Below are 18,707 nucleotides of genomic sequence, written 5' to 3'. Positions count from 1 at the left end.
CGGTCTGGTCCTCGGTCTCGCAGACTCTCTGGCCTTGAGCCGGCGCAATGCTAGCAATGCAGGTGAACCACTCCTCTCCCTTTCCTTCTTTCGCGCACGGCCACCTTCTGCGTTCCGTCTCCTTCCCAGCGTCCAACCTTTCTCCTTCCCGCGGCTATCCTTCGCGGTCTTCGCATCCTCCTCTCCCTTTCTCTCTCTTTCACCAACCTCCCTTTCATTCAGTTCACTCTCTCCTTCGGCGCACCAACGAACGCGCGACACACGCGGAGCTCCCCGCCCCCGGCTTCGCATACCTTTGCCTCCTTCCTATCCGTTTCTCCGCCATCCGAACGATTCCACGTTCATTAGAGAGCATTTTAATTGCGTTTATCGAACGGTCGCCATCGTAAATCACGCAACGTTTCTGAACTTGAATCGTACAGGCAAGTTGGATTCTTTCAGGTGGAAATTGGACACGGCATAAATTCGAATACGCTCGAATGTAATCCGGATAGGTTGTCGGGATAGTACACTATATTACCTATACCGTAGCACTAGAATTAGTACATTAGACAGAGTAATAAAATTTGTAACTTTCATAATAGAAATTTTGTGAATGTACTGCAGTATCTTTTTGAAGATTCCAATGATTTCTTGCGAGATATATGGACAAAAAGATGGTTCTCTATGTGGATCGTATGTGTTTTCGTATAACTTCCATTCTGATAATGAAGTGCCAAAGCGATCGATGCTTATGTTATATAATTCCATCGATTTTCCCTACTTATCGTTTTGTGGAGATTTAGCAAATAAGAGGCTTATATAATAATTATCCTAAGAAAGTCAATCAAAATGATCGACCGAACGAGCCACGTATAAATATCACGAAACGGACTATTGATCGTAGTTTTCCACAAAGCCAAAGGGTCATCAGATAGCGACACGCAACTCCATTTATTCGATCAAAATCGGACGACATTTTTGCTCATTGAGTAACGTACCAGAAAGGGAAAGAAAATAGTGACTGAAAACGTTCTTTGGATCGTTTAGACGGTTCCCTTGCTTGACTACGCAGTCCTTGCGCGACGCGACAATGTCACGGGCGTCCACGGCTCTTCAGGGACGGCCGCTGCGGCACAATCTTGACATCGATATGGCCTTAACTGCACGCCACGACGCGGTTCGAAGCGTTTAAACGCGAGAGGAAAGGGACATAAGTTGCGACGCGAGGTCGTCTCGGGGGCGCGAGCGTAATTGCGACCATAACCAGAGATAGGGTCGCTCTCATCCGCGGTATTCTCCTGAATTTGGGAAATTTATCGTGGAGAAGTACCATGTTTTCTTCGTTCACGTTCAGCTTTATTTTGTTCGTTTTCGACCGACTTTTTACAAAATTCCTTAGATTTTAGAAACACAAGAATTATTATTTTATTCTACAGATTTTCTTATCCTAATTCGTTACTAGGATTCCTAATCTCTCGGGTGTAATCATTCCTTTTATCTATGTGTAGATGTTACAAATAAATCACATCGTACCTATATTTGCAAGGACTGCAATCGATCTAACTGGCATTAATTTGTTTCTATTCATTTTGAATACAATATTCCTAGAGGATATCCGTTAACAAATGACTCGTTTAATCGATTGAAACATAAAAAGTCCTTCTTCCGTTGGAAAACGAAATTGAGATTAACAAAGAAGGTGGAACGAGTATACAACCGGAATTCTTGGTTTCGTTTTAATGAGAAGTTTCAGGGTAAAGAACGCAATTTTCACTGTGAGTGTCGTTAGTCACGCAGACATAACGCTATTATTGTACTGTAGAAACTGCGTAATAATAGACGACCAAGGAATTGATCACGTTCGTTAACCAAAGCGTCTCTTTCCTAACGATTTTAGATTCTGCGCACATGCACGCGCTAGTCTTGAATCACCATATGAAAAGTGTGTGACGGTTAAACGCAAAAATATTTAAAGAAAGTAAGACGAAACGCGTCCACGCATGTCCTCGAATCGCTAGGGTAAATCCTGTTTCAGTTTCATCGATCACGCTTTATTTTCGGAACCCATTGTACCTAACCTTCTCTCCTGTCTCGTTTCTTCCTTCCAGCCGGTTTACCTTCGACGATTATATTCATTCAACGGTTACCCACGTTCCCGCTCCTCCACCCCTTTCACAGTTTTTCTCCCAACCGCTGAATCTCCATATACGAGACACACCACTGTAAGGTTTGTGGTTCTTTAAAACCCTTCCCCGGCGCATGCAGGTCCGATTTCGATAAACTCGCGGGACCGCGAAGGATGCGTCGCGTTAACACGCCGCGGAACTTTCAAGAGACCTTGAAGAAACACGGGCAAAAGTAGCGCCCAATGGGAGGAAATTACAACGTTGCCCGCGTCTCATTACCAAACCAATTTAGTCTGCCGTTTGAAGAACGAGAAGCTGACAAACGAAAATTGGGTTCTTTCGTCTGAAATTTCCGCGACCAAAAATTACCCGACTATATATTCGTCCCACTTTCCTCGTTAACGCCATAAATTCTCGCTCAAGGATTCGATATAGCGTCGCCAGCGCGTATTTCATTTTGAGATCAGTGCGTTTGCCAAAAGTATGCAATTCCCCTATTGGTAGCTAAACGAATGTTCTACGATCGAGAACTCGTATTCTGAAAGGCTGAAAGGCGAACAGCGGATAACATTCGTGTGACTATTGAGTTGAAAAACGGTGGAAAAGAGGGGGGAGGTATATGGAGGGCAATTTTCATGAAAATTCTCACAATCGAAGTTGGAATCGTGCGATATCGCATGCCAATGACTAGGTGCACTGGCCAGAACGTGTAGTAGCGATAAAACGCTGCGGGGGAAAGTCGGTCGTAATTCTAGCTGGCAAATTGTTAAGACGAGCTGGCCACGGCACAAGGGTAACCATTATTATCCGTAATCTGAAGAGGCATAAATTTGCCCAAGGATACAACGGCGAGATGCCTCCGGCCGGCCGTAGGGTAGACGAGAAGAAAGACGTAGAAATCGAGGGGAATAAAAATTAGAGGGCTGACTGGTCTGCGGAGAACCGTTCTGTATCGGTGCCTCATCAGACTTATAAAAATAACGCTTGATAGGATTTTGATTGAACGAAGAATTTGTTTCGTTCGCCATTATAAGACTGTTAATTAAATAGACTATGCTTTGCGGATAATATATATATGTATACAGCTATGTCTATGTGAATTTAAGAAATAAAAAATTTTAATTAAATATATATATATATAATAAAATGTAGTTTATGAGGATATTTATGGAGATTTAATTCGACAGATTTGAATAATTTTTTAAATCATCGCCATTGTATTTCGCTTCTTCTTAATTTTCTCATTAATAGTAATTTTAGTATTAATAAATTCTCTATTCCAATCTGATATTAAATACTCCCCGTCATTTTAAACTTTTCACGAAGTTCCAAAATTGTACGTTTTCGTTAATTGAAATTCAATTACTAATAATAGATTTAAACCGTGCACGTGTTCGAACGCATCAAACCGCAAGATGCTATAAAACACGACAGCGAATCGCGTAATAAACCTATCGGTTACCGTTAATTGACCATAAGCTAGGCAATATAATTTGTCCAACTACTGAATAATGTATACGGATTCAGGAATGTCAAAGAGGAACGCTCGTCCCAGTGAGTTAATAACATGTCTCGGAACGGCGCATTATAAAGTTCAACTAAATGCATAATGCGATCGAGTCCAAGCATACATCCACGCATTTTCATATTTTTCATTTTCGCTATTAGCTTCTTGTAAAATTCATTATCTACTATGCACATGAAACTTCAATATTCAACTCCCCTGGCACAATTCAAATCGTTTACAGACACTATAAATTTTGCGATTTACAAGCATGACATGGAGAAATGAAAGCTTCGTATAAATACCTCTAAAAATAGTCGACCTTCGTTAAACTAGAAATCCCTTAACTACCATTGCATAAGCAACACATATAACTCTCGCAAATACACTCGAGATTCTTCGACATTAAATCTCTGCAATTTCGGCTCGATAATCTTTACAGTTAGCTACAAAGTTTGAAGGGTAACTCCTGACTAGACTTTGTACTTCCATGCATTTATAGGAAATTTGAACGTGAGCAAGTTCACACAATGCAGATAAATATAGACATATTTATAAGACACATATATAGATAAGATATAAATATAACATTCAGAGATACATAAAGTATCGAAACTAGGCAATAATATTTTGTAAGTGAAGCAAATTCCTATTTAGGTTCCAATTTTTTTAGCTGTATTCATAAAAATATAATCGAAATCCGCGGTTTATTGATGGTATACAAGCTTAACGCTTCTAAAAAGAAATAGGAACGAAAATCATAAACTGACGGTTGGAGTTAGAGGTAACCGCGATCGATGATCGTTTTTCATTGCGAAACGGCACATGAACGACGGATAGGCCGTCGAGTTTCCGTTTATCCAAGCTTCTCCCTCGTTCCGGAAATTCGCCTACAGCGAATTAGGGCGGTTCGGTTGGCTAAATAACTCTGAGAAGGCAGGTGGACGAGGATCGGTATAAGCACACCGATAGGAATGGCATTCACGAGCACATGCATCCGAAGAACAGCCGGGAGGAAATGAGAAATGAGAAGAAAGAAGAGGCAGAAAAGAGGACGAACGAAGACACGCTGTTAAAGAAGAAGGCAATATCGTCGACTACGACGACGACGACGAAGAAGTAGAAGGTTGCTCCTCGTGGTCGAAGAAGGTGGCTGCTAACTCGATGGTGGTACCGATGGTTGTAGTAGTGGTAGTTCGGATGGAGGAAGAGAAGGTGGGGCGTGGGTCGCAGACAGTTGAAGGGCCGCGGCCAAGGTGAGGTGAGACGAAGAGAAAAGTGAGTGGAAGAGAAAGAGGAGTGAAAGAGACTGCATCGAAGAGAACGCAAGGCGCCTTTTGCCTTTGTCTGCCTCTATCGAAGGGACCAGAAGGGACGAAAGAGAGGATCGACCGGGACCCGAGCAGCTCGACCCGATCCTTCGTCCTTTCTTCGTCGTCGAATTCTTCTTCTCCTTTTTCTTTCGCATCTTTTTGCACGCACCGCGAAATCGTAAGGGACGAAAAGGGTGTAATAGGTTCGGCAGAATGTTCGACTTCGGTCTCGAGATGAATTATGCTCGTGATTCGAACCGACGATCGTCCGGATACACGCTACGACCTGAAACTTTCCGATCGTACGAATGATTTAGTGGATCTGGTTACACGTTCGCCATGATGCTACTATAGCAGTAACGCAACGTTGATTTGGTTGAAAGGATCGAGAACCGATCGTTCTAGAAAATGTATGTATATAATCCGCATAAAAATCGTAATAAAGATCGACGTCACTTCGGCTGTATGTCTACGGCATCTCGTTGTGATGTCGCAAAACAAGATTCGTTATTCCGTTGATTTCTTTCTTATTCATTCAAGGTGCCATTCACGTAGCCGATGCACGTGAAGCACGTGGTCTGTTCTCCGGTCGAGTACAATACCGAGCAAAGCCCTCTCGGGAGTGCAGTTTGGACCTTCTATTCCCACGATACGTCACTCTCCCTCGAATGACGTTGCTGAAATCTGCAGCAGCCGCTAGTAGCAGCGGCTCTCTTTCCAGAGGCCGCTGGATCAATAGTTACACGCTTCTATAGCCGGCAGCTGGATTATATACGCGTCTTAGAAACTAGCGGTCATAGTGTACCGTTCGCACACATTGGTCGGCGTTATCGACAGATTTGCGATATCTACACGCTGAACTTGCCAAGCTCGTTACTTTGATCCGACCACGTTTCCACCAGCCATTATATAGAGCATCGATTACGCGTCTACGATTGATCGATATCAAAATTCCGATCGTTCGCGAAGCTGTTCCTGACATTCTCCGCTTTGTACGTTCCCTCCATCCGTCGCATTTCGCTCAAATTCCTACGTATGAGGCTACTAACGATGTTCCGAGTATAAGGTTCCAAAAAAGGACACTTCTTTGAAGGTTGAGACACAAAAATTCTGTAGCTACCATACTTCTTAGAAACGCACAAGGTAGTACATTTTCAAGCGTAGGAAGGAGGAGGGAAAAAGGTCGTGTAAGAGGGTCAGAAACTCGGAGGGCCATCAGCTGGTCTTTTGCTTTAATTACAGCCACCAAATGCCTTGCCTGAGAGATACTCGTCGTTTCCTCGACGACTGGCCGACGACCGTGGGCGGTATCGATATAGTCGACCCGAAAAAGACCGCTAAGGATCGGAATCGTTCGTTTACCTCTCGTTTTACTGATTTAGCCAGCCATGAATGTCAGCGAACGAAAGTATTGCTGATGCCATTTTAAATCTAACATCAATCTCAACCGTGACTGTAAAATATCTCTTTCTAAGTTCCTAAGTCTCTTCTCATTGTATTTTTGTATAATTGATTAAACCTGCTAATTTAGTCCACTCATAGTTACTATAATTATAAGAGATATCCTTAATATAACTATGGTTGTTTCAATATCCTAAAACCTCTCGTTTTGTTTTCCTCTCTAAATATATTGTTGAAACGCATAAACTCGAAAAAGTCACGGTTATGTAGGTAATAAATCTCAAGAGTCCTGTTGTCAAATTTCCGATACCTAAGAACGTTTAACAATACCATATAAAATATTCTACCTGATACTTTCGTACAGTCATTGGTAAATAGCGTTATTTTAAATACGCTATTTATGAACCGTAAATAAGACATCCAATAATTTTCCAAACCTGTTCGACATAAGTATCAACGACCCGGTCCCAAACCGGAAAATACGCATTCCAACGACTAGAAAAAACTACCTTTGCCACGTTTATTACACAAAACGAATGTGAAACGATGTTCAGATACAAGGCGCTCCGGTCACTACATGGCGTGGTAAGTTTATTTAGGACCGTGGGCCCTTAAAGTAGCGGTACCCTTTGGCGTCTCTGGACATTCGTGCGTCGGTACGTCTGCTCGTGGGGCACGAGCCGCGTGGATATCACGAGTTTCTCAGGCAGGTCAGTGAAACTGCGCCGTCAAGTTGAAGGCCAACACCCCCACAATGCAACGGCCGAGTACCACCGCTCGCCCCACTACCTCGCCCGATCCTCAACCACTTTATTCTCTCCTCCCTTTCCGCGCCATATCGTCCCTTCCTCGTCACGTCGCCTCTCGGTTTCCCCCTTCCTCCCGACATGCTGGCCAAGTCGCTGGAACATCCGAGGAAACTCCAATAACGCCGATAAACTCGCGAGTCACGAGTGTTGGTTGTTCGTGCCGGAGACTAGGCTAAAAACGAGCAACGGCACGTCGATCGCATGGCTGGCTCCCATTTATTTACTTCAATCTTTCTCCTTTTTATGGAACATTAATCACGGAGTTCGTAGAAAAATACGAACTCTAAATAGACTGTGCTATCGTAGAATAGCTTAATGAATTAGTTACTAAAGAGATTTGATTATACGTAAGTGCAATTGAAGTAGAAAAATTTCAAACTCGTGGAACAAGTAGCCACAACGTGATCAACGTGCACCACGTCCGACGCACGGTCATGGTGATATCCACTAGCTTCCAGGAAAACTAGTCACTGATTGGTCGGACTCAGCGCCAATCGTAGACGTCCTTTGAACGTGAGCATAGCTGGCTGAGTTTAGGTACGAATGTACAAACGAGTGGTCATTCGTGCGCCGACCACCGAGTTGAACGGATGCATTGCGCAGGTGCGTACTTATGTACATTCTTGCTTCTATTTCCCTTTCCCCTCTCTTCCTTTCTCGACTTCCCTCTTTACATACACGTTTCCCTTCATCACCCCCTCTGACCCCTTTCGAAGGCCAGAAATTCCAGCCTCTTCTTGAAATAGATCGATGACACTCGTCTGAACAATCCCGTGCGTGTGCACGCATCGTTTCGTTATGCGTAGCTCTCTTTCTCGCGCGTGTGCACGGTCGCGTCTATACACGATCTCTGTAGATGCATCTACATATATATACATACAAACGGTATCCACGTGTACATATAGATAGATACATGTATGTGTATATATATATACGCGTCTCGCTCGCGACTCTCTCGGGGCCGATGTCTCTGAAATAACCGAGCGAGGCACACTCGCCGGACAGGGGGATAAGGTGCAATGCACGCACCCGTTCACTGTGGCCTCTCTTTCTCGCGTTCTCTCTTCTACCCTCCCACCACCAATGTCTCCTTCTGCCAATGTTTCCTTCTTTCTTCGTCTGTCGGGCACCGCGTCTTTTTCCCCTTTCCCTCACGCAGCCGCTGCAACTGCAGTTGCATCCGACAGTGTCTCGAATGGCAGTGGGGGTCACACTATATTAAGATTGAACTCCACTGACACGGCCGCCCAACTGCGTTCATTCTCCTCCTACTCTTTCTTCTCCTATCTTTCTCTGTCTGTCCCGTGACCAGCCTTTCTTTCTTCTCCCTTTCTTTCCAACCGCGCACGCTATGCCTATCTCGTCGACCCCTCTCGCTCTTTCTCACTCTCTCTTTCTCTATCCGATACGTCCGCTATCCGGCCCGATACGACTGTACCAGTGTGTGTTTCGTGTTCCATAGAGAACGTTCTAGACACATACACACTACAATATACGTACTCACACATAAGAAAGGATACACATTGTGCGCCGTCTCCTGGTCTGGCGATAGAAAAATCAGATTACGAAAGACCGTTGATTTTCTACCGCGGGAACATGTTACGTGTCGTCGGAAAGGGCGCGGAGGAAATGGCCAGCTTGGTCACGCTGCAACGAAGGACGCGGTACTTACTCGCGGATGCGCACGGGTGCTCGTGCAAAGACGATATGGAAACAACGTTCCAGTAAAAAGTACTTAGGGGAATCGAGCTATTATCTCTGCCCCTTATTTTCTCCTTTTATCTGTCGTTATATTACCGTCCAAGAAGTAGGAATTTAGATTCTATCGATTTCTCAACCTCGAGCACACCTCCTACTCGTCGAAATAGGTTCCGATTACCATTTAATGTATCTTATCCGTTCATCGAAACGGAAGACGTCGTCTTCGCAATCGTCATCCCGCTCCTTGGTAAATATCGATTTTCATCGCCACCAAAGAGCAACGATATATATCGAACGAAGGAACGATAGCAAACCACTTAAATCGTGTCTCGAATATCGCGAAGTTTACGGGACACGGTTGTCTCCTGTCCTCCATTCACGGTCAGATCAGTTTTCTCGACTACGATATACCACCGCCGGCGGCCAATTATCTTACGCTGGACGCAGTTAAAGTTGAAACCAATATGGAAGAAAGTTGCAAAATAACGAGCCACGCTTAACTCGTGGCCGATGATTCATTATTGTGGTTCATGGGGGGGGGGGCCGTATTCTCCACGGGACTTATGCGGACAGCATGGTTCAGTTATAATTACACGATATTGGATGTCACGATATTAATGAGCCACGGCGGATATAATGGGACGTGCTGCCCACCGTGGAAGCCACTCCGCCCAACGAGTGGCTCTCCCGATCGTTCTCGAGAGAAACCGAAGGGTGAGTCATTCGTCGATCGACCTACCTCAAACCTTTGCCGACCGGACGACCGGAGACATGTGCTTCTCCATCTCTGTTTCTCCCTCTCCCACTGTCTTCTCTCTGTCAGAAAACAGGTAGCACACCATAGCGCCCATCGGCCATATTAGATTTTCTCTTCCACGCTTTTGCCACAATACGTGCAAACGTATTCCTCTCTTAGGAATAACAGCGAGCCTTTCGTCGTTCGTCAAGAATATAAACATAAACCCAGCAAATACATAGAAGCGGTTCGATACTTTTGTTTCGAGGTGGAGGGACGATCGAGACGGCGCTGCTCGTTGAGTGGATTGTCTTGTAAACCTTTTCATTGAAATATGAAACCAGGCGCCTAGCATTGTATACGTATGTTTACCTTGTCGACAAGTATTTATTGGCCGGCAAGTACACGCGTCTCGTGTTTGAATGATTTAGCTACTTTCGATAGTTGCTCGACCAGTCCTCTTGAAATATAACGTGAATTTCTTTTTATTTTTTTCTTTTTTCAAAATAACAAACTAGTATTTTTCATTTTCGGAGAATATTCCGTCTTTCTTCCGTCATCGAAGGTCCCAAAAGTCGACAATAGCATGAAATGGTGCAGAGCAACTCTTTGTTTGTCGTTACATATGTGTTCCAGCAATATTTTCCGTGCAGCATGTAGAACGTTAAGCTAGGACGACAAAGCCGGGGATAAATCGATTACAACCGAACGTCAACGAAACTGTCCCCTGACCTGGAAGAAGGGTAGGAAAAGTGCGCGACCCCTCGAGCCAGGGGTATGCCCCATCAGCTGTGCCTCCAGCTGTAGGCCACTTCGAATGCAAAAAAACCACGTCGAGGGGGGAGGGGGGTGAGAACTGTGGTTCGAACGTGTATCGATCAAAGACTGGTCTCTCCTCTCTCTCTCTCTTGCGCCATTTTCTCTCTACAGATGAGATTCGTTCCCGAGGGAGCAAATAAAATGGCACGAGACACGACCAGTTACCCGCTCCTCCGGCTTAAACGTTAGCCAACCCCACGCGATCCTTTTTCTCCTCCTTTGTTCTTCGCCCTATTTCCCGGAGTTTCCTCGTCCTTCCACTTCGTCTCGGGGTTTTATGCGATATCTCATTCCCATCGACCTGACAACGTTCCCCTATTTCGTTGGGGCTGTCTCAAGGTTCGGAAACCTCGAAAAGTCGATGAAATTCGACGCTGGGACGCGAGGTTCTCATCGAAAACTCGAAATAAGACGCCTTTTCTACGTGGCGCGTTCTACTATTTCGTTTCTTCTGAGAAGTTTTTACGCATTTGAATTTACAGCGGTGAATATTTTCTACGTGACACGTTCTATTACTTTGTTTTTTTTCCCCGTGTTTTGCAATATTTATGTATCTAAATCTAGGGTAATATCTTCTATGCGACGCATTCTACCATTCTGCTTTTTCCTTGTTTTGTTACTGGAACCTATCCTCAGTAATTTCTATGCGACGCATTTTACTATTATTTTGTTTTGTTCCTTGCATTGTTGCTGGATCCTATTTTGAGTAATTTTTGTGCGCCAAGTCTGGGATGATGAGTACATATAGGGTTCGCTGAAGAGACATTCAACCTCCTGGGAAAGGGGAAGCATCAGGGAGTCTGATACTTTGGGAAATGAACGAGTATTTCTATAAAGATTGATGGAGAATACGTGATCTGAATAATATTTGCCAATAAGAGTGCTAAACCTACTGAATAGATGAATGATTGAACTTTTGTTGGAAATATTGTGTGCGAGAACGCTTATGAAAATATACGGTAAAGAGTAATGATTCTAAAGGCATAATGTTCCTGTGTTTACATAAAGACAATCAAAAGGGTACCTTTTCAATCGAGTATGCTGTCAGGAAGGAGTAAGCAGTAAGAACGTCATGGATCAATGTATATTTAACGCAGAATAGCTAGTATATTATACTGAATATCTAACTTACATAACACGTTAGAGCTTTTAAGATATTGGATACCTGATTGACATCGAGTCGCAAAGTAATCTGAATGGATGACTTTCAAATTATTTCAGCAGGCTCCATAGATGGCTTTCATAATGCACGCATTATTGTGTCAATCTTCCATGAATCTAAGTAATAAAGTGTGCATTTTAACAATGCTGAGTAACATCTAGAAACGAATGATTCACTGAATGTTAATGTCTGCTTGATTCAAGGCACTACCTTTAAATAAATTTAAGATTGTTTTCAAAATAACTGAAATTTGCACCTGACTCCTAGTAACTTACGAAGATACCACGTACTTATTTTCTACATCTTTACAGGGGAACAGTATCTTTATTCAAAATGATTAAAAAGATGAAACCTAACGGGAAGTTCCTTTTACCTAGTAGATATCATAATGTACACTTTACTTTAATTACTTTATATAGTTTTCTATATAAAACAAAGAGAGAGGAGTAGAAGCAGAAGACAAGGACGGAGAAAAGCGTAATTATTGGGAAATAAAATACAAATAAAGAAACATAGATAAGCAATGAATGATGGAAAAAATGTAGAAGTAAATGTAGGAATAAATAAAGTGTGATGGGCAGAATATTTACATAATGGTAAAGTAATAAATTGATATAATTTTGCGCTACTGTGGTTATCTGTACGTTGGTTTTAATTTTCTTTTATAGTTGTAAACCATGCAAAACCAAATCCAATTTCTGAGCCATCAGGCTGAAATAAATAAATACGATAACATATGTGTTTTCGCAATACATGCACTCAGCAAATTTTTGCACCTTTAAATTTCTTATAAACGCATAAACATTCGCGGTTTAATTTTCCAATAATCGATTTCCTATCATCTGACCATCGACGCAACTTTCGACAAATGATCCACCGAGACGATAGTAACCAACATTTGATGGACTAGTTTCCCTGTTCACCGAAGTCAAGCGGCATTTGTAGCGTACAAGAAGCGCGGGAGCGCGCACGTAACAGGGCGAATGCGTTCAGGCAACGCGTTAATATGCGCGCCGCGTGTATACGTCGTCGGCAAAAAGCGCGCGCGACTTATACGCGATCGACAAACATAGAAATTACGGATATAAATCGACCACGATCGGCCATGACAATTCCACGGATCGTACGCGTGAGCGCGAGCGCAGTTTAACCACGAAGCAAGAAAACGGGCACGTTCTCGCTCGTCGAGTTACCTGGCTCTTTCAAAGCAGAAATTACTCACGAGCAGGAGCGAAGAGGCATCGAGAACTTTAGATGCGTTCTCTGATCGCATGCTTCGGCTAGAGAAACTGCGCGTAACCTGAACGAAGGGAAGTCCAGGCGGTATACGGCGCACGTAAAACGTACGCACGCGATTTCCTGAGAGGCGAGCAGGCGCAAAAACCGTGAGGAGCTCCGCGTAATTTGTATACGCTAAGTTTACGTTGAACCACGACAAAATGTACCGCGAGAATTTAAGCGTCGCGGTTATTCCGCCAACGACGGATTAATCGCTGGTTTTGCAAGGCTACCACCAGCGGCTGACGCCCGCCAACGTATCTGCCCCCCTATGAATTCCCGTTTCGATTACTCGGTTCATCGTAAACGAAACTCGCATAAACTTTTACACCGTGCTGACGTTATACCGGTCAATGCGTTATAACGTGTACACTGTGTACACGCCGTATAGAATGACCTACCACGCCAGACACGCCTATGCAACGGTATATAGAAATTTATAGGACACGAACAAAAGTTACTCGCTGTATAAACGTGGCTCAACTTTCCCTCCGCCGCTGGCAAAAATACTCGACCCAGCGAAAATTAATTTCCACAAGATCTCCGGAGACGCGGGAGGCCTCCATTCTTAGCAACGAAATCCCTGCGAATCGGCGTGCTGACGATTCTCCGTGACAGGACGCCTGTAATTTACTACAATGTTCGTATGCATTCTGGAACCTCGCCTCTGTCATTTGCTTCGCGTTGAAAGCCAGGTAACAACGACTGCGAGCCGCGATCCACCGCAAATATGTATTTCGAATTTCAGTCAAAAAATATGCATCTTCTTTGTCTCGTTCGAATCGGATGGGCGCTTTCTGTGTGGTTCACGTGGATCGAGAGTTGCCCTGCAGAGCGTCGACGTTGAAAGTGAGTCTCGTGAAGCCTCGTACCGCGACATTCCTTCCATTCGCTACACGAGGGACAATCGACCAGTCGCGTCTGGCGAGGGCACGTGTGAAAACGGAGATGACGAAGAGAAGAAGAAACGCACAAACCGGGTAGACGTTGTTCGTCACGACACGGTTGACTCAGCGCGACTCTTGTCTTGTCTCTCGGCTCGACTCTTGTAAGCCGACTCTGTTAGTCGAGTCGACTCGGCGCATAAATAATCGTGTGAAAAAATCCAAGCCGGGGGGCGCCTCTGAGTTGTGATGTTAGGGCTCGCGCGCGCGACTAGCATTTCCTGTTTCGACCCTTTAACCACCGATGGGTATAACTAATTACTTTCGCGTCTCTCTCAGCCGCTGCTGCGCTCGTTATTTATGCCGTCGAAACATTGCGCTAATAAATCTGGGGGAGGGTATGCGCCAAAGATAATTTGTATCGATGAAGGGTGGACAGTAAAATACGAGGGTCGTTCGGTAACTAACGGCGAATTCGTTGCTGCATTTTTATCCTCTCGTTAGCGTCGCGTCGAGTTTTGCCTCTTGCTCTTTTACAAACTGGGCAACACCATCGATAATGTGTCTTTGCAACATTTTTCCATATGCTACCCCATACTGCAAGTATGAAATATGTACGTAGTTATGTGTCTTACAGAAGTATTGAAATTCCCTTAGAGTATTTGAAGTTTTCGATCGATGCTAGAAATCTCTGTTATTAACGCAGATTCGTGAGAAAAATTCCATAGGATTAGATATCGATTAATGATAAATGTAGTTAATTATCAATGATCGAATCCTCTAGGATAATGTTAAATAGCTTAATCGAGATACTTCCGATCAGCTGTGTAATTGGAATAGTAGTGTTAATGGAACGACTAATGAAACTAGTTCTTGCTGATAGGTTCACGTAAATCGTTACATACATCATTAGTAAGTGGCGATAATTACGTACATTAGTAACATATGCGATAGACGTATATGATCGATGAACGAAAATTTCTAATAATTGCTGCTCTGAAATATATATATTCAACGTTAATAGAAATACACTAACAATGATTTACTATAGGGTATGTGTCAATTAAAGACTAACAACTGTAAGATTGTAAAACGAATTCAGGAAACAGTAAAACAATAAGAAAAGCAATTAAATAAGACTACAATGGAACTCCGTTTACTGAAATGAAATTTTAATTACTCCCTGATTAATGGCATCACAGCAGATTCAATTCATTTATTTAAATTCTCAACTCCTATTTGTCTGTACGTAAAATTATAAAATCAATGAATTTTCATGATATATAAAGTATATGTGTCGAAAGAGGCGAACACATTTTCCAGCACATTTTTATGATGAAATACTTGGGCAAAAAGTCACAGAAGTCGAAGAAGTTTCCTGAGAAACTTATGGAGTCTGTGCGTTGCACGAGTCTAACATCTTTCGAAAGGACAGCCTCTATCGTGAAATTCAGCATATAAATAATGCATACACCGTGCAATGATTACGAAAGCCGCAAACGCACGCGTTAGCCACGAGATTTCTGCGATCGAAGATCCGGATCGCTATTGAATTCGCCTACTTCGCTAGCGATCTTGCAAAAATCACGCTTCGGAAATCCGATTCTTGGAATTCGACGACGATGCTCGTGACCCAATGATGTAGAACAAGATACGCGTCTTATTTTACTTGGAAAGCACCCCTAAGCTGTAAGTACGCCGCGGAATCGGTAATCAGCTACGACTACACATCGGAACGATTTAATCGTCCGTGTCAAATTGATATTATTTGTCACGCCAAGAGAATCGCAAATGTTTCAGAAGCGTTTGTGCATCAAAGATTTAAGCGAAGCTGTTGATGAAGAGGCTCGGTGGTATAAAATTAGTGCAGACGTAATTTTTTTTTTATTACAAACGATACTGTGTAACGTATTTTAATTTAACACCAGAACTAGCACAGTGGCGAGAATGGCGAATTCGTAATTGTTCAGAGAAATTTTGCAGCTTCGGTGCATTATTGGAGACTAATAATTCTTCCTAAAATATATAAATAGAAGCTAGTTTTTCTCGTTACATTATGTATTTTTTCACAAAGCCTCCATTCCCATTTCTTTAATACAAGTGTCATATTATAGTTTAATAGTCGGTAACTCTAACGTGAAATTATTAGAAGCATAGGGACATTCTACGAAAATTCGACTTTCACAATTTTTTCACAGCCATTTGTATCAAATGTTTCGTCCGGATCCCTCAATCAGACTATCAATGTGTCAAGATATATTCCAAATTCAATAGCAGGATATTTCGAAACCTGCTCTGTGACTAAAAGGAAACAGTAACCCACGTAAACGAGATTTCGATCTTCGCCAGGTAGCAGTTTGCTCTTTATCTGCGGAATAAGGTCATGGGTATAATTATGTAACACGAAACGCTTTTTTCCCTTTTTTTCTTTTATTTTTATCCCAACCAAAAAAAAAATTGAAGCAAGGAAGGACGGAGATCGACAAGGCCGTGTTTCGTTCGCGCCATGCGACTTATTACTTGAAAGACCACTCGGTATAAGACGGCGTAGAATAAGGTGCGCATGATAGCGGTTATCAGTGGCATATAATGAAGAGGAGAAGACACGAAGAGTAGAAGTGATGAGGAGGGAACGCGAAACGAACAGGACGAGTAGAAGGGAGAAAATGAAGGAACACAGACCCAGTGGTACGAAGTTCGTGGGTCTTGAGTGAATTTACAATGGGAAATCGTAAGCCATACTGACATACTACGGTCACGTCGTCGGTCAGCGTTAACGACGCAGATAACGTTCGTTGTTCATTCAGGTTTATGTGAACTGGTTGATGAATGTTAAATGTTAAGTTTTTGCGGGCCGTTTCACATTCGACGTTTTATCGTGACTGATTTATACAGAATGAGTAAAATTCTGAGACTCTTTAGAATTTCGATGCAGTTGTATATCTTCGTGATTATTCTTCGTGTGTTTGTACGTATTGATATATTTCCATTAAATTAAATTTTTTTTAACGAAGAGCGTACATATTTTATACATTAAAAGGAATGAAACTAAATACTCAAAATAGTGTTGAGATCAGATCGATATATAGCGACAAAAAACGACTACGCGTAACCTCGTTCGTATTAGTTGAAACAACTTGAAATTTTATCAGTACAGACATATTATTTACTTGACTTAAAATACTCTTTCGAGTTTCTACGGTCATTCACATTACTAGGCTGTGGATATTTATCTATGTATTTATGGGGAATGCAAATGTGTAAAACTTGTACAGAGCGTATTTTACATAATATGCAAAAATGTAGAAAATATTCAAAATGGAGGATACTTGTTATAATATTATATCTGGAGGGTAAAACAAGCCTGTACATTCTTTAATTATATCAATTTATATTCTAAATTTATATTTCCATATATATATTCTATCCATCCAGTGTATTAATTAATCAAATTAGCTGATTCTAATCCTCGAATTTAAATAATTCGGAACATTTATCTCATAATTCAGAGCCTGTTATCTTAGTTGAGTTCAAATATCCTTTCAAATAAGATTGAGAATTCTTCTTTTCTTGCTTTAAAAGAAACAAAGATTAGAACTAGATAACAATGCTATCTACAGATACTACTACTAGATATCAACGTATCGTAGTATATATATATATATATATATATATATATATATATATATATATATATATCACCAATGTTATTTCCTGCTTACTGATATTGATTCCCCAAGTCAACTAGACTTCCGGTATACACGTCGTTTTAGATATTCAGCCTCCATTAGATGATATCTACTTGAATTAAATGGCTCGATTCAACTGTGAACACGAACTTGAAGGTAAAATCAAGTGTCCTAGATTCAAATTACCGAATTCGAGTGTCTCGAATTGAAATTACTGAATTTAAAGGTAGCTCGAGTAATCTTCTGAACGATGCTTAAAATGAACGTTTGAACTGGCCGAGTGTGTACAAGCAAGAAGACGGATACTTGCGGGCTGTTGCTCGGCTTCGAAAGTCGAGAATCGAACGAAATCGACCGGGTCTGCACCTGCTGTCGAAGTTTACGGCCACGATAATGAAGATTTTCACTGGAAACGGTGCACAGTGTGCTTTACATGCCGGCCCTCGTTACGAAAACTGGAACGTCGTTACCGAGCAGAACGCGTCAATTCCTCGCGCTCCAAATAACTTTTCGTCTTAAGCGTGCTTCGCCTCTTTTTTCTTTTTTTCTTTTTTCGCTTCTCTTCCCAAGAGCCTGGTGCGCTCTCGATTCCAGCCTGGCGTCACGGACGTCGATGCAAGACAACGATCGAGCAACGATCTCTCGATCGATCCGCTGATAGGAGCTCGAAGCGTGACGAGTACGTGCTATTTTATGACACAGGCTGTTATTTGTTTCGAACGACTGGCATTAGATATCTCGGAGTTGTACGCTAGGAACTTATGGGTTTATTGCGAGACGCAAATCATCGAGTGTCAATTTCGCGTGAAATTACTAGATAATTATTCGTTTAGCTGATTGACTGCGAAGTGAAGTTCACGGTAACTTAAGCGGTTATTAAGTGTGTCGATAAATAAATTGCACACAGATTATGCCGATCAACTCTATAAATTTGAAAGCAAGTTGTGCGAATGTTTTTTTAACGCTTGCAATTGCCGACTATTCGCTTCCGACTAATCAACTTACGGAAGTTTTCTTTCAGAAATTCTACGGTATTTACGTAAACAGACTTGAGAAATTTGCGAAGAGTGAAGTTAGTTGATCAATTTGCAATTCTTTTCCCTGAGAAGCTCAAATTACGTTGTAATGTAATATAAAATTTACAAGAATAATTTAATAATATAAAATATAATATAATATAAATAATGTAAAATGAACGACCAAGAATCTACGAACTCTGCACGAATAATTTAAATTTAATATGCGCACAATCTCTAACTAATAATCCATAAAAGCTAAAGACCATGGAAACGATATTCATTGT

General features: G+C 42.2%; 1 protein-coding gene across 1 annotated transcript in view; it reads right to left on the bottom strand.

Moving 5' to 3' along the window:
• Positions 1 to 18,707, bottom strand: part of LOC122568183 (RNA-binding protein MEX3B) — a 66,658-nt gene that overhangs the window by 10,298 nt on the left and 37,653 nt on the right. The gene's annotated exons all lie outside the window — the stretch shown is intronic.

This window comes from Bombus pyrosoma, linkage group LG6 (assembly GCF_014825855.1).
Source record: "Bombus pyrosoma isolate SC7728 linkage group LG6, ASM1482585v1, whole genome shotgun sequence".
Lineage (NCBI taxonomy): Eukaryota > Metazoa > Arthropoda > Insecta > Hymenoptera > Apidae > Bombus > Bombus pyrosoma.
The sequence above is the reverse complement of the archived record's forward strand: the minus strand, read 5'-3'. Positions and strand labels throughout refer to the sequence as shown.